Source organism: Kogia breviceps, chromosome 3, assembly GCF_026419965.1.
Source record: "Kogia breviceps isolate mKogBre1 chromosome 3, mKogBre1 haplotype 1, whole genome shotgun sequence".
Taxonomy (NCBI): Eukaryota; Metazoa; Chordata; class Mammalia; order Artiodactyla; family Physeteridae; genus Kogia; species Kogia breviceps.
In genome coordinates, this window is record NC_081312.1 from 71,384,205 (window position 1) to 71,408,115 (window position 23,911).

General features: G+C 36.2%; 1 long non-coding RNA gene and 1 pseudogene across 8 annotated transcripts in view; both read right to left on the bottom strand.

The window, feature by feature from the left end:
• Positions 1-23,911, bottom strand: part of LOC136793801 (uncharacterized) — a 1,119,572-nt gene that overhangs the window by 934,161 nt on the left and 161,500 nt on the right. The gene's annotated exons all lie outside the window — the stretch shown is intronic.
• Positions 1-23,911, bottom strand: part of LOC131752829 (peptidyl-prolyl cis-trans isomerase A pseudogene) — a 95,986-nt pseudogene that overhangs the window by 65,967 nt on the left and 6,108 nt on the right.

The following is a 23,911-nucleotide window of genomic DNA, read 5'->3' on the forward strand; positions in this document are numbered from 1 at the left end:
ATGTAAGGTTTTTTCCCCATATAGCAGAATAAAATGGATAGAATAAAACTAGACACATTATGTCACCCTAGTTTACACCAGTAAAGACGGGAAATATACTGGATTAAACTTGATTTATACAATTTATTTTATTGCTCTAAAATGGAAAAACAAACCCTCAAGATGTACATAAACTCCTGTGGACAGTTAAACTTTGGTAATTGTTCATATTCTGAAATATCATCCTACTGTTCTTATTAGAGGGAAGTAAAAAAAAATTAGAGGATCTTATTTTCAGTCTTAGTTTCTCTTTAATATTCTTTGGTGGTAAGAAGTCTATTGGCAAAATTATAAGATACAAAAATATTGAAAAATTAAACAACTGATTATTATAGTAGAATTAATACACAACCTTCATTATATAAACTTAGATTATATCCAGATGATAACCAAGGTGAACAATCTGAAATATTTTATTTTAAAAATTAAGTCAAAAAATATCATGGTGTAAGTGATACCAAAAATAATAGTAATAATAAGTAAATTGGAACAGTCCATTGTTTATTACAGTAGTAGTTATCAAATTGAGTCAAATTGGTTTGATTATTAACACACGCCTTTGCAAAATCTAGTGTAGCTATAATAATTTATCTTCTTTAGGTAGAAAAAAAGCCACACAGGCCTTAATCTCTAGTTATTATTCATGTTTGCTATATTTATTCCATTCTAAATGAAGAAAAGATTAAGAAAATCTTCTGGATAAGGGGCAATGTCAACATTCATGATTCAGTTACAACAAATAAATAGTTGCCGAATGTCACGCTCACCATGCATTCAATACAATTTCACTTTTTAAAAATAGCACTTCATAAAAGAGATTAGATTATCATTGAATAGCTATTACTATACTAAATTTAACACTTGAAAGTTGCGGAAGTTATCCAGTAGAAATCTGGATTCAGAGAGGAGGAGGTCAGCTTCTGGCAGAAGACAAGACATGCTTTTCCTTCTACTTCTTTCTGATTATTCTAATAAAATACAGCACAGGTATAAAGTGCAAACTCAAAAGGGTAAAGGCAAGAGATAAAATAAAAAAGAGTCAATAAAAGTAGTCTGTTTTTATCCTTTACCTTTTGCAAAGACTGAAAACATGTATATGAGAAATTACTGACTTTTCAGAACAAATAACTTCTGAGAACTTTTGAGGATACTTAAGTTCCTACATGTGCATAAACTGATAGGACATAAACAAATTTTCTTGCAGAATCTCAGAGAGGCTCAGGAAGTGTAGCAAAGTGGTAGTGAGTTTGAGGTTAAAATTCAGATTTTGAGTGGGATGTGGAAAAGAAGTTAACCTTCCATCTACATTCCATACACTATTTCTCTCTCATCATGCAGAAAATTTGAGTTTTATACTGTAGATCGCAAGTCAGAGAACTACAACCTGCTGGTCATACCTATCCTGCACTGATTTTGTAAATAAGTAATGAAACATAGCTACACCTATTGTTTTCCATATTGTCTATGGTTGCTTATCTGTGGAATTGAGTACAGTTGACCCTTGAACAATGCAGGGGTTGGGGTGCTGACATTCTGTGCCATCAAAATTCCACATATAACATATAGTTGACCCTCTGTATCCACAGTTCCTCTGTATCCACAGATCCACGTCAACCAACCATGGATCATGTAGTACTGTGTTATTTACTACTGAAAAAAAAAAAAATCCTGTACAAGTGGACCGTTGCAGTTCAAACCCATATTGTTCAAGGGTCAACTGTAGTTGTAACAGACACCATATGTTCCACAAGGTCAAAAATATTTACTATCTGTCCCTGTACAGAAAAAGGTTTGCCAACTCTTTGTCTAAATAAATGAACTACAGGGACCCAAACTGAGGTTTACCAAAAAGAGGGATGAAAGCAACAAAGGGACACTGAAAATTGGGGGATAAAGTACAATTCTACACACTATACAGTGAGTTTATATATATATATATTCTGTTTGTGAAAAAATGAGTACTTCAGATCTTATTTTTTAATAAAACAAATTAGCCCTTAACCAGTTTTGAACTGATTGATAACAGCACACAAATCAATCCTTCCTCAGGGGAGCAGTCTCCTTCCTGATGCTCTCTTTGGTCAGAGTGCAGATCCCGAGTGAGTCTCTGGTGTACACATCCCACTCAGTTGCAGAAATGAAAATGTTTCTCACCAGCCACATGGCTCTGAGGACAGTGGGATACACTCCACATTCTGTGTGTTCTTAAAACCAACCTGGTTGTCAAGCAGGAGCAGTAGTGTGGTATTTCCTGAGCCTCCAGGCTTGAAGGAATCTCTATGCTAGGATCCAGTTGAAGGAGGTCATCAAGGTCTTCAAGAGGATATGACTGCCAGATGACATTCTAGTTGGTCTTGGGCAAACAGAGGCACCTTGTCCCTTCCCCTGTCCTCGGAATGTATAGTCTGCACATTGTTCCTGCACTAGGAGCTACTTCAAGGACATAGCCTTGAGGAAGTACTGTGTTATTAAGACCATCTGGCCCATGTATGTGACTTAACCTCATTAAGGCCTCTATAAAACTTATAAGAATCTGGCAAGTACATGCAGAGATCAATTCATCTTGCAGCCATCCAAGACAAGCTTCATATGTAAGTTCCCTTGCTTAATAAAACTGCACCCTATCAATCTGAAGCAGTCTGCCTCTTCCTTGGTCTCTTCGTATATGCACGCCATTGTTGAATTTCTCCCAGGGAACTTGTGAGGTTGTGAACCAACATTGGTAAGCCAGCCAGGAGACTGAAGAAATGGGTCTTGGGAAAGAGGCATATGAGAAGTGAAATCCTGAGTTGGCCATTGACCTCTATGTGGAGAGAGATGGCCTGAATGCCAGATGCTCATGAGTCATCATGTGATTTCGGGGATGTCCCCAAAAATACCAGCTGGTTTAATACACTTGTTTGAGGAACTGCACATAGCACACCATAGCAAAGAAGGGAAACCAATGGCTGCAACAGTGGGCTGGCCTTCACCATGGGCAGTTCAGCTGGACACCCATTGCCCAATGAGAGGCTAAAGCTCAAGTTAGAAAGTTAGAAGAGCTGAAGTTAGAGAAGGACTTGAAGTTGTCCACTACTCTGCCAGCTTCAGGGCTGGCAGACAAAGTGGGAGAGTTGGATAATAAGTGTGTCATTTGCAAAGTTAGGGGGATACAAACTGCCTTGGATTAAGGTCTGAGCACTTGTTACAAAGACTGATTGGGATGCTAAGAGGTGGAATCTCTGGGAAAGTCAGAAGGACAAAAAGAAGGATGCTGTGGTGATTGACAGTGAAACAAATGGAGCACCCCCTGCCATCTGATCCCTAAAATGAAGGAAAGCAAAAGTCCAGAGACAACAACCCCAGACAGCAGGGCAGCCTAAGAGTCAGGAAACATTCATTCATGATGAGAAAATATATACTTGCTGAGATTACTGATATAGCTGCCAAGTTCCAACAAAAGACCAGGGAAAGTAGCAGGTATGGCTAGTGCAGCTGTGGGATACAGGGAGCTGTGGCATTTCTCTGACCAGGCAGAAGACAGAGGTGGAGCAACATCATCATACACCCTGCCTCCAGCAGCACCTGGATGGCATTTAGGGAGTTCGAGGGACTCTCTCCCTTACAGATTGTTCTAGTCTGCAAGGCAGCCTGGCCCAATGACTGGGGATCTTTCCAGGCATGTGGGACCCTCGAAATCTATAGATGAGGTATGACAAACACTAAGGGCGGTGGGAATGAGACAGACCATCCATACCCCTGTCTTTGAAGGCCCTGATTGGGCCACATTCACTATAGGAATGAAAGCTAAATTACTCCAGTCCACCGTCAGTAGCTGTTATGGGAGGCTGATATCCATGCTGAGCTCAGTTGTGGAAAAAGATATATATGATGCAATAATTCATTGCTGATCTGGGAGAAACTGACAAATCCCCGGAATAGGTACAGGTAGCTGTGGGGAATACCTGAGACAGAGGGAGCTTAAGAAGCCAAAAGCCTATCCCAATCTGCTGTAAAGGGTCCAGTAAAGGTAACCAGGAAGCAAATGTGGCTTGACTTCATTGCTACTGGAACCCAACCTAAAAAGATAAACTAGCAACCCAGTGCTGTGTTGGTTGGCCTATGGAAAACCTTACAACTAGAATAACAGTTCAGACCTGCCAGTCCCTACCACCCCTATCATTTCTAGTGCCCCACCTGCTCCAGCAGAGGCCTCAGGGATACAGTACTGTTTGGCTAGGTGTCTCCTACACCCTGCATATAGGACACAGGCCAAGATCACCTCCAGATGAGGGCCGTTGGGGGCCATCAGATGCCTCATGTTTAGCTCATTACTTGCTGGTACCCCAGAAGTAAACAAAAGGTGACAGCTATGGTTAATACTGGAGCTGAATGTATTCTAATACACAGTAACCTTCAGAATGACCTCCATGCAACAACATGGATCTCACATACATAATGTTGATTTAAAAAGACAAGATATGAAAGAATAACCATAGTATACACATAGTGTCTAAAAGCTAGTCAAAAGTAAAGTATTTATTTATTGATAAACACAAAGGTAGCAAAATTTTAAAGAAATGTAAATAAGTACTATAAAAATCAAGAAAGTCATTACCTCTAAGGCAATGCAAAAATTTGGGATCAAGAAAGATAAAGACGTAGATTATACCCTGTTAGCAATGTTATAATTCTTGATCAGGGTGATATTTTCCACAGATGGCAACACTAACCTCTATGACCTTCCATTGTGACTAACACCCCTAATAGAAAACGGGTGCTTGTGACTGCTTAGACAAGTAGTATATGGAGTGAGTTAAATCATGAATAGGATAAAGCTTCTGCCTTGCTCTCTGTCAGGATACTTGCCTTTGGAATCCAATTAATATGGTGTGAGGAAGTTCAAATTAGCCCATGAAAAGGGACCTCATGGAGACTACATGGAGAGGTCTTATCGGAATGGAACTGAGGCATCCAGCCAACTGCCAACATTAATCACCAAGCTCATGAGTGAATAATCCTTCAAGCCTTTTAGTTGAAGTCAGACACAGTATAACAGAGAAAAGCCAACTCCTGGTGCCCCTGTCTACATTCCTTGCTCAAAGAATTCATAAGCATAATAATGGATATTTTAGGCTGCAAGTTTTAGGTTTATTTGTTATGTTTTCATGGTAATTAGAACAAGCAGTCAGTTTATAACAATGTGTTAAACTACTAACAGGTTCATAAAGTTTTCAATATATATTATATTTTTTCACAATAAATTTTTTTTAAAAAATCAGAGTTTTAATCATGTAGCTTTTTTTCTATTTTGTCTTATATGGTATTTGATATGTTGCTTTCCTTTAACTTCCAGCACTTATAGACCAGCAAAATTTGGTCCAAAGCATATTGGTAAAGTTGTTAGATTCCATAAATTCAACTCTAAAAAGCTCTACTTTTCCATTTCCTTTGTTCCCATCCTTATTATATCTCTTTTGACACACTGAGTAGACACAACCTCAAAATCTATATTCCCTGTACCCACTCCAATCCATATTGCACATTACTATGTTATTTTTCTAAAACACATCTCAGATAACAATCACTTCCCTGATTTTAAAAAAAAAAAAATGGTGTCAACTTATGATTTAAGATGGCAAATCAAGAACATATGCTTATAATCTGTCCCACTTAAGAATACACTAAAATAAGGGTGAAGTAGAAAACAGAAAAGTATATATACCAATAAACAGAATGTAATATGTAGGATGTGGGTAAGAAACTCTAAAATTTCTCTGGAAGACAAAAAATAGACAGAGATGAGTGGACTGATAGAAACAAAAGTTTAAAAAATGTTAACAGTAGCAGAGGATATAGTAGAATGGCCCAGAAGAAAATCAAGAAATGCTGGACTCCAGAAATATAGTGACAGCAGAGGTAGGTATGAGAAGAAGGGGTGGGAACTTGAGGTACTGAGTGCATGTAAGTGCAATGGTCCACCCACACTTGACCCAGTCTTTCTAGTCCAATTACAAGGAAAACCATACAGATCCAAAATAAGTCATCTCTAAAGATTTTGAACAAATAGTCTTGGAAGAAACAGAATGATGGGATGGATACCTGTCACAGTTACACAGTCTCCATGCATGTTTCATGTTATGGGTTTGGGGATACCTGCATAATAGCTAAATTCCTGCCAGCATATTACTAGCTGAAGTCTGCCAGCCTGAAAGTCCCACCCACTATTAGAAATGAGTGGATATTCAAGGATCACCAAACATGTGAAAAAAGCTTTCAACACAAATAAGAAAGCTAACCTCTGATCCCAGATGAAAGAATGATATTTCAGGCACTGGGGGAAAAAAACCAAAAACTATATCTAATTAGTATCCTTAGAACAATTTTAGATTTTGTATTCATAAAAAATAGAATGGGGTTCTATGAAAAGTCAGGAAAGAAAAAATTATAAAAAAAGAAATACCCCTTGAAAATAAGGAGAGCTGAAAAAGTGACAGAAGAATTAGAGAAACCTTGTAGAATTTAGAGCAAAACAAGAAACTGAAAATTTAGGAGACATAAAGATATACTCCATGTTGTCAAATAGACAAATAATAGAATTCCTGAAAAGAGAAAATATAGTACAGATTATAAGAAACTAATAGCAGAAAATTTTACAGTAATAAAAAGTGACAGGAGACTTAAAATTGACAGGACCACTAAGCACAGAAAAGGATTAAGTATACACACGCATACACACAACAGGAATACACATGGACACAAAGACTTCAAATAAAATCTCACTGACTTTTTTTTCCATATACCAGGGATGAAGAAAATAGCAAATAGCTTACAGAAAGGAAAGAAAAAACAACCACAAAGACAAATACCGAGATAGAAAACAAAAACTGAACAAAAGTAAGAATGGCATCAGTTTGCCTCAGAAAAACTGCATACTAAAAGACAATAGAAAATGGAAAACGACTCCAAAGATTTAAATGGAAGTAATTTTCTCTATGAGTTATATGTCCACTAAAATAAAAATTTAAAGTATGAGTTCAGGATTAAACATAAGAAATCTTATCTGCTATCCATCTTTAACTGGGAAGTTACTTGCAGATGTACACAAGCAAACTGAAAGAGTAAATCAAAAGGAAGAAGATGGGGTACCCAGGGAAAAGTAAATACTAGCCAGGAGGGCACTTAAGAGAAGTGCACAGTGAAAGTTACACACCAAGCCTCCAGAGTAAACAGTGCAACTGAAAATAGAAGAAATAGTGTCTTGATAGTAAAGGTGAGGTGTTAGAAGATCATTAGGATAACAAAGACTGAAATGCAATATAAAATAAAGCAATTAGGGCTTCCCTGGTGGCGCAGTGGTTGAGAATCTGCCTGCTGATGCAGGGGTCACGGGTTCGTGCCCCGGTCCGGGAAGATCCCACATGCCGCGGAGCGGCTGGGCCCGTGAGCCATGGCCGCTGAGCCTGTGCTCCGCAAAGGGAAAGGCCACGACAGTGAGAGGCCCGCGTACCACAAAAAAAAAAATAAATAAATAAAATAAAATAAAATAAAATAAAGCAATTAGATACTATGAATGGATAATTATAAAAAATAATATTATTTAACATATTAATTATAAATTGCTTTGTGATGAACCACATATACATATATACATATATAATGCAGGAGAAATAAATCTGGTATTAAAAGTCCTTCAAAATCATCTTTTCCTGATGGTGATAGATTCTTTCCATGTATTTACTCTCAAGGTAAATTACATGACTAGTAATTGTTACAAAGTAAATGTTTATTCTTGTCTTAAAAAAAGCATGTTTTCCTTTGGGGGCATGCCCTCTCACATCCATCTCATAGGAGAACGCTGAAATTCTGTTTATTCAAATCACCGTGGGTATAACACAGACAAATGGTTTCATTCACCAGTGTACCTGTCATACAGGAAGAGTTATCTTTCTGAAATCTCTCTTGATTTGCAGCCAATACATGACTTTTCTTTCTCCTTTATACCTCAATAGCACCTTGTTTCACCTCTCTAACGATGTTTATTATGTGCCACATACTACAGATGTTTAAGTACTTGTTTCATCGTCCCTATGGGACTGAATATTTTCTAGGAGCAGACATTCTCACTTACTTCTATATTCAGCAGCTTGGCCACTATAGGGGCTTGCTAAATATATCTTGAATTAAGATGATAGACCAAATCTCCTTAAGCCTTGCCTAGAAAAAATATCTTGGATAGAGGTTGTTAAGACAATGTTCCAGGAAGTGCTTTTTCACAAAGCTCTTCAAAGATTCCTTCCCTATTTACTTCATAAAAATGAACATTTAAAAAGGATACTATGTAATGATCAAGGGATCAATCTAAGAAGAAGATATAAAAATTATAATTGTTTATGCACCTAACATAGGAGCACCTCAATACATAAGGCAAATGCTAACAACCATGAAATGAGAAATCGACAGTAACACAATAATAGGAGACTTTAACACCCCAATTACACCAATGGACAGATCATCCAAACAGAAATCATCCAAACAGAAAATAAATAAGGAAACAAAAGTTTTAAATGACACAATAGACCAGATAGATTTAATTGATATTCATAGAACATTTCACCCGAAAGTGAGACTACACTTTCTTTACAAGTGCACATGGAACATTCTCCAGGATAGATCACATGTTGGGTCATAAATCAAGCATCAGAAAATTTAGGAAAATTGAAATCCTATCAAACATCTTTTCTGACCATAATGCTATGAGATTGGAAATCAATTACAGGAAAAAAATAGTAAAAAAACACAAATACATGGAGGCTAAACAGTGTGCTACTAAATAACCAAGAGATCACTGAAGAAATCAAAGAAGAAATAAAAAAGTACTTAAAGACAAATGACAATGAAAACAAGATGACCCAAAACCTATGGGATGCAGCAAAAACAGTTCTAAGAGGGAAGTTTATAGCAATACAAGTCACCTCAAGAAAGAAGAAAAATCTAAAGTAAACAATCTAACCCTACACCTAAAGCAACTAGAGAAAGAAGAAAAAAGAAAACCCAAAGTCAGTAGAAGGAAAGAAGTCATAAAGGTCAGAGCAGAAATAAATGATATAGAAATGAAGAAAACAATAGCAAAGATCAATGAAACTAAAACTGGTTCTTTGAGAAGATAAACAAAATTGATAAACCCTTAGCCAGACACATCAAGAAAAAAATAGAGAGGACACAAATCATTAAAATTAGAAATGAAAAAGGAGGAATCACAACTGACACTGCAGAAATACAAAGGATTATAAGAGACTACTACAAACAACAATATGCCAATTAAATGGACAACCTGGAAGAAATGGACAAATTCTTGGAAAGGAACAATTTTCCAAGACTGAACCAGGAAGAATTAGAAAATATAAACAGACCTACCACAAGTAATGAAATTGAAACTGTAATTTAAAAATCTTCCAACAAACAAAAGTCCAGGACCAGATGGCTTCACAGGCGAATTCTACCAAACATTTAGAAAAGAGCTAACACCCATCCTTCTCAAACTCTTCCAAAAATTTGTAGAGGGAGGAACACTCCCAGATTCATTCTACAAAGCCACCATCACCCTGATACCAAAACCAGACAAAGACGTCAAAAAGAAAGAAAATTATAGACCAATATCACTGATGAATATAGATAGAAAAATCCTGAACAAAATACTAGCAAACAAAATCCAACAACATATTAAAAGGATCATACACGATGATCAAGTGGGATTTACCCCAGGGATGCAAGGATTCTTCAATATATTTAAATCAATCAATGTGATATACCATATTAACAAATTGAAGAATAAAAACCATATGATCAGGTTTTGCCGGTGGCACGGTGGTTGAGTGTCCGCCTGCCGATGCAGGGAACATGGGTTCGTGCCCCAGTCTGGGAGGATCCCACATGCCGTGGAGCGGCTAGGCCTGTGGGCCATGGCCGCTGAGCCTGCACATCGAGAGCCTGCACTCCACAATGGGAGAGGCCACAACAGTGAGAGGCCCGTGTACCACAAAAAACAAACAAACAAACAAAACAAACAAACAAACAAACAAACAAATACATATGATCATCTCAGTAGATGCAGAAAAAGCTTTTGACAAAATTCAACACCCATTTATGATAAAAACTCTCCAGAAAGTGGGCATAGGGCTTCTCTGGTGGCGCGGTGGTTGGGAGTCCACCTGCCAATGCAGGGGACAGGGGTTCAAGCCTTGGTCCAGGAGGTTCCCACGTGCTGTGGAGCAATGGAGCCTGTGCTCCACAACTGCTGGGCCTACACTCTAGAGCCCGTGAGACTCAACTATGGAAGCCCACATGCCTAGAGCCCATGCTCCACAACAGGAGAGGCCAGCACAGTGAGAGGCCTATGCACCACAACAAAGAGTAGCCCCCGCTCACTGCAACTAGAGACAGCACGTGCGCAGCGGGGAAGACCCAACACAGCCGAAAATAAATACATAAAATACATTAATTAATTAAAAAAAAAAGAAAGTGAGCATAGAGGGAACTTACCTCAACATAATAAAGGCTATATATGACAAACCCACAGCAAACATCAAACTCAATTGTGAAAAACTGAGAGCATTTCCACTAAGGTTAGGAACAAGACAAGGATGTCCACTCTCACCATTCTTATTCAACATAGTTTTGGAAGTCCTAGCCTCGGCAATCAGAGAAGAAAAAGAAATAAAAGGAAAAGAAATTGGAAAAGAAGTAAGACTGTCACTATTTGTAGACGACATGATACTATACATAGAAAACCCTAAAGATGTCACCAGAAAACTACTAGAACTAATCAATGAATTTGGTAAGGTTGCAGGATACAAAATTAACACACAGAAATCTCTGGCATTCCTATACACTAACAATGAAAAATCAGAAAGAGAAATTAAGGAAACAATCCCATTTACCAACTCAAGAAAAAAAAAAAAAAAAAAGAATAAAATACCTAGGAATAAACCTACCTAAAGAGACAAAAGACTTGTACTCAGAAAACTATAAAACACTGATGAAAAAAATCAAAGATAAACAGATGGAGAAATATACCATGTTCTTGGATTGGACGAATCAATAATGTGAAAATGACTATACTACCCAAAGCAATCTACAGATTCAATTCAAGCCCTATCAAACTACCAATGGCATTCTTCAAAGAACTAGAACAAAAAATTTTACAGTTTGTATGGAAACAGAAAAGACCCCAAATAGCCAAGGCGATCTTGAGAAATTAAAATGGAGCTGGAAGAATCAGGCTCCCTGACTTCAAACTATACTACAAAGCTATAGTAATCAAGACAGTATGGTACTGGCACACAGACAGAAATATAGATCAATAGTGAAGGATAGAGATCCCAAAGATAAACCCACACACATACGCTCACCTAATTTATGACAAAAGAGGCAAGAACATACAATTGAGAAAAGACAGCCTTTTCAATAAGTGGTGCTGGGAAAACTGGAAAGCTACATGTAGAAGAATGAAATTAGAACACTACCTAATACCATACACAAAAGTAAACTCCAAATGTTTTAAAGACCTAAATGTAAGACCAGACACTATAAAACGCTTAGAGGAAAGTGTAGGTAAAACACTGTTTGACATAAACCATAGCAAGATCTTTTTTGACTCACCTCCTAGAGTAATGAAAATAAAAACAAAAATAAAGAAATGGGACCTAATTAAACTTAAAGCTTTTGTACAGCAAAGGAAACCATAAACAAGATGAAAAGACAATCCTCAGAATGGGAAAAAATATTTGCAAATGAAATAACAAAGAATTAATCTCCAAACTATACAAACAGCTCATGGAGCTCAATATCAAAAAAGCAAACAACACAATTAATAAATGGGCAGAAGACCTAAATAGGTATTTCACCAAAGAAGACATACAGATGGCCAAGAGGCATGTGAAAAGATGCTCAACATCACTAATTATTAGAGAAATGCAAGTTAAAACTACAGTGAGGTATCACTTCATGCCAGTCAGAATGGCCATTATCAAAAAATCTAGAAACAATAAATGCTGGAAAGGGTGTGGTGAAAAAGGAACCCTCTTGCACTGTTGGTGGGAATGTAAATTGATACAACCATTATGGAGAACAGTATAAAGGTTCCTAAAAAAACTAAAAATAGAACTACCAATCCCACTACTGGGCATATACCCTGAGAAAACCATAATTCAAAAAGAGACATGTACCACATGTTTACTGCAGCACTATTTACAATAGCCCAGGACATGGAAGCAACCTAAATGTCAATAGACAGATGAATGGATAAAGAAGATGTGGCACATATATACAATGGAATATTACTCAGCCATAAAAAGAAACGAAATTGAATTATTTGTAGTGAGGTGGAGGGACTTAGAGTCTGTCCTATAGAGTGAAGTAAGTCAGAAACAGAAAAACAAATACCATATGCTAATGCATATATATGGAATCTAAAAAAAAAAAAAAAATGGTACTGATGAACCTAGTGGCAGGGCAAGAATAAAGATGTAGACATAGAAAATGGACCTAAGGACATGGCGGGGGAGGGGGAAGCTAGAGAAACTAGAGAAACTAGAATTCTCTAGTTTCACAAGAGAATGAAACTAGACTCCTATCTTAGACCATTCACAAAAATAAATATGAAATAGATTAAAGACCAAAATGTAAGACCTGAACCACATAACTCCCAGAAGAAAACAGAGGGGACAACCTCTTTGACATTGGTCTTGACAATGATTTTATGGGTATGGTACCAGAAGAACAAACAACAAGAACAAAAATAAACAAGTAGGGCTACATCAAACTAAAAATCTTTTACACAGCAAAATAAATGAGCAATAAAGTAAAAATGTAACCTATGAAATGGGAAAAAATATTTGCAAATCACATGGCTGATAAGGGGTTAATCTCCAAAATACATAAGAAACTCATACCACTCAATACCAAAATAAAACAAATAAACAAAAACAATCCAATTAAAAAATGGGTGAAAGATCTGAATAGACTTTTTTCCAAAGATGTACAGATGGCCAACAGGTACACAAACAGGTACACATCATTAATCATCAGGGAAATGCAAATCAAAACCACAATGAGATATCATCCCACACATGTCACACTAGCTATTACCAAAAAGTCAAGAGATAGCCAGTGCTAGTGAGGATGTAGAGAAAAGGAAACCCCTGTTCATTGTTGGTGTGAATGTAAATTGGTGCAGCCATTATGGAAAACAGTATGAAGATTCCTCAAAAAATTAAATATAGAACTACCATATGAGCTAGCAATTCCACTTTTGGGTATACATCCAAAGGAAACAAAACCATCATTTCAAAAAGATATCCATCCTCCCGTGTTCATTGCAGCATTATTCACAATAGCCAAGACATGGAAACAACCAAAGTGTCAGACAGATGAATGGACAAAGAAAATGTGGTATATATACAATGGAATATTATTCAACCACAAAAAGAAGGAAGTCCTGCCATTTTCCAAAACATGGATTGCCTTGTGAAATAAGTGAAATACACTAAATGAAATAAGTCAGAGAAAGACAAATACTGTATGATTTCATTTATATGTGGAATCTTAAAAAACAAATCCTAAATTTATAGAAACTGAGAGCAGACTGGTAAATGCCAGGGGTCTGTGTGTGAGGATTGGGGGGATTGGGTGATAAATAGGTGAAAGTGGTCAAAGGGTAAAAACTTCCAGTTATTAGATGAATAAGTTATGTGGATATGATGTACAGCATGATGAGTTAGTTAATAATACTATATTGCACATTTGAAAGTTGCTAAGAGAGTAGATCTTAAAATGTTCTCACCACAAGAAAAAATATCGTAACTATATGAGGCAATGGATTACTTTATTGTAGTAAACGTTTCACAGTATACACACATATCAAGTTATAGCATAGTATACTTTGAACTTGCACAATGCTATATGTCAATTATATCTCAATAAAGCTGGTAAAACTTAAAAATAGAAGGTAAAAAATAAATAAAATTAAGGAAAGGTATGTGATAAGCAGACATCTGAAATGGTCCCTGATTTCTACCTACCAGTACTTATGTCCTTACCAACACTCATGTGCTGAGTGTTGGTGAAACATATGACTTGTTTTTCACTGACAGACTATGACAAAGGAGAAGGATCTCATTTCTGTGATTGTATTATAAAGGATTGTTACTTCTGTATTGTTAGCAGACTTTCTCCATTACCTTCTTGGTTTACAGGGTTGATGAAGCAAACTACCATGCAGGAAATGCCCACATGGCAATGAACTACGAGAGCCTTTGACCAACAGCCACTGAGGAACTGAGGTCCTCAGTCCAACAACCCTTAGGAACTGAATGCTGCCAAGAACTACTGAGGGAGCTTGAAATTAGACCCTTTTCTAGTTGAGTCATGAGATAAAACCATAGACTTTGGCCTTGGTTGCAACTTTGTGAGAGACTACAGCAAAGAACTCACGTAAGCCATGCCTGGATGCCTGAGCCACAGAAACTATAATAAAAAGTTTTTCAAGCCATTAATTTTTGGTGTGATTTGTTAAGCAGCAACAGATATCTATTGTGTCTTTTATGTTTGGATGCTTGTTTGGAACTGATTTTTTAATGAGTATGTGACTAGTAAGTATTTGAAGAAGTTTTGTAAAAACTTAATGGAACCAAGCCAGTACCCATGAATTGTAATATTATTAAGATCTTTTTTCTAAAACAAAATAAGTTACATAATTTGTGATGTTAAAAGCTCACAGTCTGTCTAAACAGCCGTAAGCTTGGACAAGGATTTTTGAAGTTTTCCAAGATACACAATACAGTGTTTGCTTAACTTATAAAAGAACACTGAGAGCTGAAACTCGTTTTGATATAAAATAACCTTAGAATATTAGTAAAAATATTGAGAAAAACTCTAAAACTTCCCTTGATTTCCTGAGTACATTCAAAGTTGCTATGAATAACTTCAAACAATAATATCTCTCTGAGGCAGGTTTTCTTGCAGTGGAGAGACTTGGCTTAGACTGGCTCTATAGTGATCATTTGTATTAAACTCCCTCGTGTTACCCTTGTGCATCCTATTTGAAATAGCACATGTCCTCTCTCAGACCCACTTTTATGACTACTTCCTTCCAGCATGTCCATTTACATATATTTTAGGCCAACCAGAAAGTAAAGGGGAAATAAATCTAGACTTGAGCCAAATTTAATATAAATAACAAACTGAATTAATAGGTTTTGCTACCTCTTACTTTAACATTTGAGTTTTCTATCCATATGATATATATGTGTACATATATATATACACATATATGTGTGTGTGTGTGTGTAACAATTTCCCAAATTATTATCCTTCTTTTTTGACCCTTACATATCCTACAATACTAGGATTTCTTCTAGCATTTCTTTTTTGTTCTTTTTTAGGATTTCCCATCTTTCTGCTTATACTACTCATCTGTTCTTGCATGCTACTTTATCCATTAGAGCCCTGATCATATTAATCAGAGTTGTTTTAAATTCCTAGTCTAATAATTCCAACACCCCTGCTACATCCGGTTCTGATGCTTGCTCTGTCTCTTCACATTGTGTTTTTTTGCCTTTCCATACATCTTGTAAAGTTTTACTTGATAGCCAAACACGATGTACTGGGTAAAAGGAACTGTTATAAATAGCTCTTTAGTAATGTGGTGGTGATGTGTGTGGGGAGAGGAAGGGTCCTATAGTCCTATGATTAGGTCTCATTCTCTTAGTGAGCCTATGCCTCTGGACTTTGAACTTCACAAGTGTTTAATTTTTTTTTTTCTCTCCCCTTAGGTGAGAGAGGATGGATAGAATGGCCTGGAGTTGGGTACTTTCCTTCCCCAGGTAAGTCAGTCTCAGATCATATCCCAGCCATTTAGGCTCTGGTTAACAAGTTTCCCCTGAGATCAAGCCTTTTTGAGAAGAGCCCAGTGCTCTGGCTTATTTCAAAATGGTTCCTTTTTGCCTCCTCCAGCAGGTGGTTTGAGGGGATTTTTCTCTCATATTTATTGTGGGAATCTCGTTGAGCTCCTAGTGGTAAACCTCACAAGACTGTGGGGGATGCTGATCAGTGGGTCCTCATGATTTTGTTTTTTTATTGTTTGATAGCAAGTATTTATTGAGCTTACTGTATAAAATTCTTAAATATTTTGCCATCCTTAAATATAATGAGATACAGACAATTCAAGAAAGGAGAAATATAGCTATACTATTGTTTAAATAAAGACTATGCCACTAGCTCATGAATTTTTTAACTCTCAGATTTGTCCATATCTAGCTTCCAGCAATTCATCAATTACAGTTCTGGTGTTCTCACCCAGGTACTGGTTCCTGGTGCTGGTTCTCACAGCAGTTTCTGCTCATGAGTCTCTGCTCTCTGGTAAGGTGAGACCTGCTGTATTTGCAGGTCTGTCTTTCCATTCTCAGGGCGGTAGTTTGCCCTGTGTCCTCTCCTCTCTTAAGGATCCAACAAAAGTTGTTAATTTTTCAATCTGTTTAGCTTTTCATTTATTGTTAGGACAGAGTGGAGACTTTCAAGCTCCTTACTTGAAGAAAATGAAAACTGGAAGTCTTCAACAGCCGCTCTACATATAGATGTTTATTTACCCCTCCAGGCTACTCCTCCATTTTCCTGGAGGTTCAGGAATTTCACTGATTTATTTTCCCTGACTGCTCTTGTTATTAAATTTGATCTTTTAAACATTCATATGGTGACAACCCTAAATTCTACTCACACAATTATCCCTAATAAAATCCACCATCATTTTACTACCTCAGCAACGTTTTATCAAGACCTCAATCTAGACCTTTCATTGGATGGTAACTAATGTTTCTGAGGTAGACCACTTAACATCAGTGAAAAGGTCTAGAATGTTGTCTACATCAGAAACTTTAGCTACCATCCAATATAAATCTCTGAGCTGCCTCAGTCCTTTCTTCTCTTTAAACTCATTACTGTTTTAATCTTCAGTCCCCTTCCACTTCATTTTATTTTAACCCATAAATTACCACTAAGCCTCACATCCCTCCTGTTCAATGTGATATATTTTATTATTCTTCCCAATTATCCACTCCCTTCCCTGGACAGTTTTATATATCTTACATTTTCCAGTCCTCCCTATAGGATGTGTGTATTAACCTATCCCATGGTCAGGCTTGACCATGTGAAATGGCTTGCTTTGGCCAATGAGATGTCACTGGCCATGACAAGTGACATGTTAGAGAAGATTCTTCTAAGAAGACAAAGAGTAGAACAGAGCCTAACCAAGCCTGACCCGCAGATCTGTCATCAAATCTTAAAAGCTTGTTGCCACTATCCACTAAGATTTTGGGGCTGTTTGTTGCCACTGGGAGAGCTGACTCATGTACCCAAATTTAGCCCCTTTGGCTGAGTATATTTCAGTAACATCCTAACTCTCTTCCCCCTTGATTTTCTGTCTCACATGCAAAAATATTCTCAGAAAGATCTCCATCCTAAAATATGGTTTTCTCTAACTGAAATCAATTCATATTCTAAAAGCTTCTGATAAAAATTACAGAAATTTGTACTTTGTTGCCATTATAAATTTGTACTTTGTTGCCATTATAAATTCTCAGTTTCCAAACTTAGTTGACCTCTCAAAGCAATTTACCAATCTTCTTAATTATCCTTGATGAGCAACTTTTATTATTGCAATTGCTATTCTAGACCTACTTACCTTAAGTCTCCTACTTAGCCAGCACACACTTCTTTCTCTGATTGCCTTACGTCCATCTTCACATATATATTAATCTTGATTCAGGCACTTATTTACATCTGCAGCCATTCTTTCCCTCTTTCTCCCCATCTCTGTAACCTATGCCACTTTTCCAGTTCAAGAATACTACTACTACTCATGTTTTACCTCATTACTACCTCATTTTACATCTTCTTGGATTTTGATACAACTATTTTACCTTCTTTCTTTCCCTCCCAAGTTATAAATATTCCATCTGTTGTTTTCCCATCCTGCAAAGCAAAAGAGCTCCCAGCCCTAACTATGGGTCCTTCTACATAATTTCTCTCCACTATCACACTCAACCTTTTGAGTGTGGTCTATAATTGTTCCTCTCTTCTCAATTACACCTCGGCCCCCTTAAATCCTATTTTTATCTCCACCCTTACATTTAAGCTACTTTGACAAACTTGTTATTACCTCAAACTTCTAAACTTTATGTTCAGTTCAGGATAGAAAAGTCATTGTACTTTCCTATCCTGCATTTTTTGACACTTTGAAACAGGTTTTCATTTAGTTTGATTTATCCCAGTGCAGCTTTCTACCTTTGGTTTCTATGAGACCATCTTGTCCCTTCTTTGCTTTATCTGTGATAAATGAATTTTTAAAAACGTTTATTTTGCCATTATTTGTATTACAAACAAATATATCTCATGTTTATTAATCATTTAGTTAAGGTTTTTTTTTTCCTTAGGAAACTATGAATTTTCCAAAACTATTTATAATGCATTATTTGATTAGGGAAAATTCATTCTGCCTTAAGTCATTAGAAAAAATTTCCCTAAGAATAAAATGCTTTTAATGAGTCTTGAAGGATAACAAAATGTTAACTAGGCACACAGAGAAAGAAGGGCACTTCATGAAGAGGGAAAAACATAGGTTAAAATGTATTCAATAATTTTGAGTTTATTTTTCCAAAATGACTCGCCATAGATGAAACATGCAGGATTAATTATAAAGAAAAGAATTTGATAGTAGTAGCGCTGCAGGATATTTGGTACAATAGTGTGGAAAGATCCCCTCCCCCAAAGAAATAAAACAAGAAAAGAAAATCATATATGTTTAATATATAAATATGTTATACATAAATATTTATATATTATATATTATGCAATATTATATATGTATGTGTGTGTATATATTTTTTTTTTTTTCCCAATTGAAGTAAATGGTGTTGACTTTAGGTCCTATATCACTAAAGTATATAGCAAAATAAAGTCTCAAAGGCAAAATCTATCATAATTAAAAGTTTCATGAATATGCCTCACTAAAACTGTCTAAAAATGTTCTAAGACCTTTCTAATATGTTATTTTCCTAAGTGAGCCAAAACCTGAAACAACATTATTTGAGTCTTGTATTACAAGGCTGATATTGGGTATACACTACTTTTCCTGGGCTAAATAATATTGAAAATAAACAAAAATAACTTAGTTACCTGCTCCATGAAATATATACTCCTGGAAAACTATGAAGCAACTAAAATAACTTACTTATAAAAAGTGACTTTTCAAGTCTTGCTCAAAGACACTTGCTCTCCAATCCAAAGCAATTATCTCACAAACACTATCAACACCAACCAGTTTCTCAATATAGAAGAGTCACCATGTAATTACCTAGCCCAGGCTTTAAAAATCCTATACATACCCTCTCCTGAATTCCCTCTTCTGAGACACTACTAAAACTATTTCAAAATGTTCTGTCTTACTGCAGAAAGTGTAATAAACTTAGATATACTTCAATATATTTTTCTGGGGATCTTTTGGGGATCTCATCATACAGGAAATGTACTGATACCAGTGGTGTATTTAGCAGTATTATTATTTATTTATATTCAACTGGTGCTGGGACATATTCAAAAGCTATATCAAGATTTCAAATTGAAGCTCCCTGGCCCTGAAATCATCAATTTTTAGGACACTGGAAGCTAAATCACCAGAAGGATACAGCTTTGAGAAAGATCTAACTTTTCTGTTAGTGAGCTCTATGAGAGATGTTCTGTGATTCTGCCTACACTGCTATAATCTCAGTGTCTCATATTTTGGTAGGCACATAATAGGAGTTAATTTTTTAAAAAATGTACCATTGAAGTCATCAGCATCCTAACATGTGAATTTAGCAAAAATTCCATTGGTGGTGTTCCCATATACACAGGGTTGGAAGAAAATTGATTTCAGGATAATAATTAACTACATGTTATTTGGTGAGAGACCAACCAGTGACAAATTGCTGAGTGTGATTACCAGGTTCTTATATTCTTGGAAGAAGATACGATCTTGACAAACTGGATTGTATATGGGTAACAGATTCCATTGTCTCACATTGTACCTATATAAATACAGTATTGAAAAAACAGAATAAGAAATTGTCCTGAGGGTTAACTGTCCTTGCTTACAAACATCTTTGATGGAGAAAAGGGTCATTGTCACAGTCTAGATGGAAAGGGGAAAATGAGGGAGTACTAAATTCCTTTGCATGAGAAATAAATAGAATCTTTTGTTTGCTTCTCTAATGATTTCTCTACCATGAAAAGGGAGACGAGTAAAGGAAGGAAAAACAATCAAAAAGGTGTCATGAGGACAGACATTATTTGAGCAGCATGGCAAATGAATAATTACCAGTGAAAACTTGGGGAGGAAAAAAATCTACTTTTAGAACAAATGCTATTATTTAGTCAGAAATAGACAATGTGGGGGATGTTGTTACCATTTCCTAAATTGATCAGTAAACTATGCAGCACACACAAATACCTCATGAGACTGTGTGTGTAGTTTCACGAGTGGACAGCTTACATCCAAGTGTGTGTGGAATGGGAAGCATGGATAGGATACTGAGTTGATCCATGAAATTAATGTGTTGAAGAAGAAGCTCTGAGCCAGAGAGGATTATGATGATGTAAGCACAAAGGGAATTACCCTAATCTTGAGGCAGAGGTGGGGAGGGGTGTAGATTGTCATTGATTTGTTTTACACAATGTAAAATGAGGATTTGAGTCAATATCATGGATAATTTAAGGTGGAGTGCCAATAGGTAAGAGCTACACTCATTTAAGTGAAAACAAAATATCAAAACAAAAACCACCACAAAAGTAACTCCACATATGGAACATGCTAAAAAGAAGTATTTCCATACATTTATTTGTAGAAGACATTAAAATCTTTACACACCCTATATCATCTCAGTCAAAACTGAAGAAGAAGATAGTGCATATAGTATATGATTAGTTATCACTTATGATAACTTCATGTGGTACAATGTAGTCTCTGATCATCTAATCTCATATTTACTCATTAATAATGTTTTTTCATAGATATAGACTGTCTTCTGGGATGCAGATTTGATGTGAAATGATGAATTACACATTGAAATTATCACATTCAATTAGAGTATGATCTTTATAAATTTTACCAGCTTCAAACTCATGACTCTACAATAAATATGAAATTCAACACCATCACCTAAAATTTGTTCAGCATTCTAGTTTGCTATGTGCTTAGGTTCTTCAGGAATATAATTTATTGATATCAACCTGCTTGTAACTCTACATATTTAAACTCTATTTTTACAATCAGTAGGATATCTATCATCTAGTGTCCTCCCAAACCTGAAGCAATAATGGAAAAGTCAGAAACATGCTGATTTCCTTTCAGAACATTAAAGAGAGAATGGGAGAGAGGGAAGAAAGAGAATAAGAAAGATAAGGAGGGAAAGAACGTCTGAATATTGGAGACTGAAGAAATGAGAGGCTCAGATGCATTTTGAATATATCATCACACCAGTTTCCTTTATAAATCATTAAAATAACACCTCTCAGGTTCTCTTTGAAATAGCTTGGAATTTGCATTCCATCCATTTGTAAGCCTTTGAGTAGATTATTTACAAGTCTGAAATGGCCAATAACAATTTATTTTCCATTTTAAAGCCAGTTATTTTCTCTATAATTTGGAGAGAGAAATGGAAAAAAAATTAAAAATACACACTTTTTGAACCATGGCATCTTGAATTCAAAATCAAATGAATAACCTTGGATTTATTCAAAAGGAAAACATTGCAAGGTTTTTGTTTGTGTGTGTATGTTTCTGTTTTTTTTCTTTTTTTTACCACTTCTTTTCTAACATTCTTTTTCTAGAAAAATAAGCAACTCTCTGTGCCAGAGTAGTGCATGACCTGATTCTTTGAAAAGAAGGCGTCCACAGAATCACTGATTAGTCCCATCATATGCTCTTAAAACCAAGATCCCTTGATGAGAGATTCCTGGGACACAACCATTCCCTGAATTCAATAGCTTGAAAGCAAGATAGAGATAAGACTGGTTATTGACTGCACAAGAACCTCTCAGGTTCTCTTCAAAATAGCTTGGAATTTCCATGCAACCCATTTGTATGGATGCTTTATGTTGATAAATGTTTTAAAATTGAATTCCAAAGGGAAACACTGAACCAAAACCAACAAACAGCAAACTCATCATCCTTAATGGTGGAGAAATATAACTACCAAAATTATGAAAAGGGAAGAGAAAATGCTATCTGTATATTATTATTTGCCTTCTTATTTACATTTTATCTGCTAAAAGGATGAGAAAAACAGTTAATGGTATTAAGAGACAAGAATTAATAAAAACTTTGTTTTTATTAATGCATTTTATTTCCACAGGATAATACTGAAGCAAATAGTTTAATGGAATTTAAAAATGGATTTGATTTAGTGAATGGAAAGAGAATCTGTAGTTATTTTAGCTGGGGATAAAACAATTAAAGGCTTTATGTTTGCGTGCTTCATTAATAAAATTTAAATGCTAAGCTGGGGAGAGCTTTGCCTTTTATTCTGCTTTATGATAAGTCAATATATTCTCACAAACAACTAGCATCTTTTTTTTCAGGTTCAGAAATCAAAATAAATGATCTATGATAGCCTCCTATCCAGGAATCCAAGGGTTTCTATCGTGATGAAATCTTATGACTAATCCTTAAATGACAACAGTGCAACACAATGGAAAGAATTATGATCATTTTAAACCTGGGTGGCATTCATCGTATGGTAACCCAGGGGTAAAAGGTCCTATATCCCATTTCCAATTCTTTGAGCTATCTATTGAAGTAATGTATTTTTCTCTTTAAAATGTCCCTAAACATATAAGATGTCACTGTCCTTATAGGGTTTTGAAATTTTATTTTAAGGAATCAAAAGAAATTTGCTTTGTGAGCAGGTTTTTAAATTTGGCTTGAGGCCTCTGATTCAGGGAACAAAAAATCTCCTTCCAACTCTCTCTTCTACTGGAGAGTTGTCCCCTTTCAACCTGTGCCTTTTGGTCCAATACAAATCAATGAACTCAAGACCCAATATAACGTGTCTTAAAAATCCATTTAGAAAACAACTGTTCTAAAGTTCATCTCCTTCCTTTATCAGATATTGCTGGAAATGTAATTTTGCAGCAAACATTTCATTTCTTGTCTTGAAATAGATTGAGATAAATGTGAAGTCAATGATTAGGTAAATGTAATGTCTTGGGTTGATGCCACAATGCAATATTCTATGTTGTGGTCACTACTGATGGATGTTTTGTACAGTTAGCTGTATAATGGAACAAATACCCATGACTCTATTTAAAATACCATGTGGTTCCCTCTCAATTAATATTACCAAAAGTACTTTGGCACAAATACAAAAAGCATGAGGGATTAGTGCAGAGCACGCCAACAAAGTCATCTTTTCTCTGGAGAGAGTTCTCCTTTATACAATAAACTATATCTGTGTACAATTTATTTACTGAGCTGCACCGCATGCAGTAAATAACACAACAAAAATTATTCCTCCTTCAAAACTCACTTCTATGAGGTTATAAAAAGAAATCCTGGGCTTCCCTGGTGGCGCAGTGGTTGAGAGTCTGCCTGCCGATGCAGGGGACACGGGTTCGTGCCCCGGTCCGGGAAGATCCCACATGCCGTGGAGCGGCTGGGCCCGTGAGCCATGGCCGCTGAGCCTGTGCGTCCGGAGCCTGCGCTCTGCAATGGGAGAGGCCACAACAGTGAGAGGCCCGCGTACCACAAAAAAAAAAAAAAAAAAAAAAAGAAAGAAATCCTGTACTAGGTAATGTCCTATAC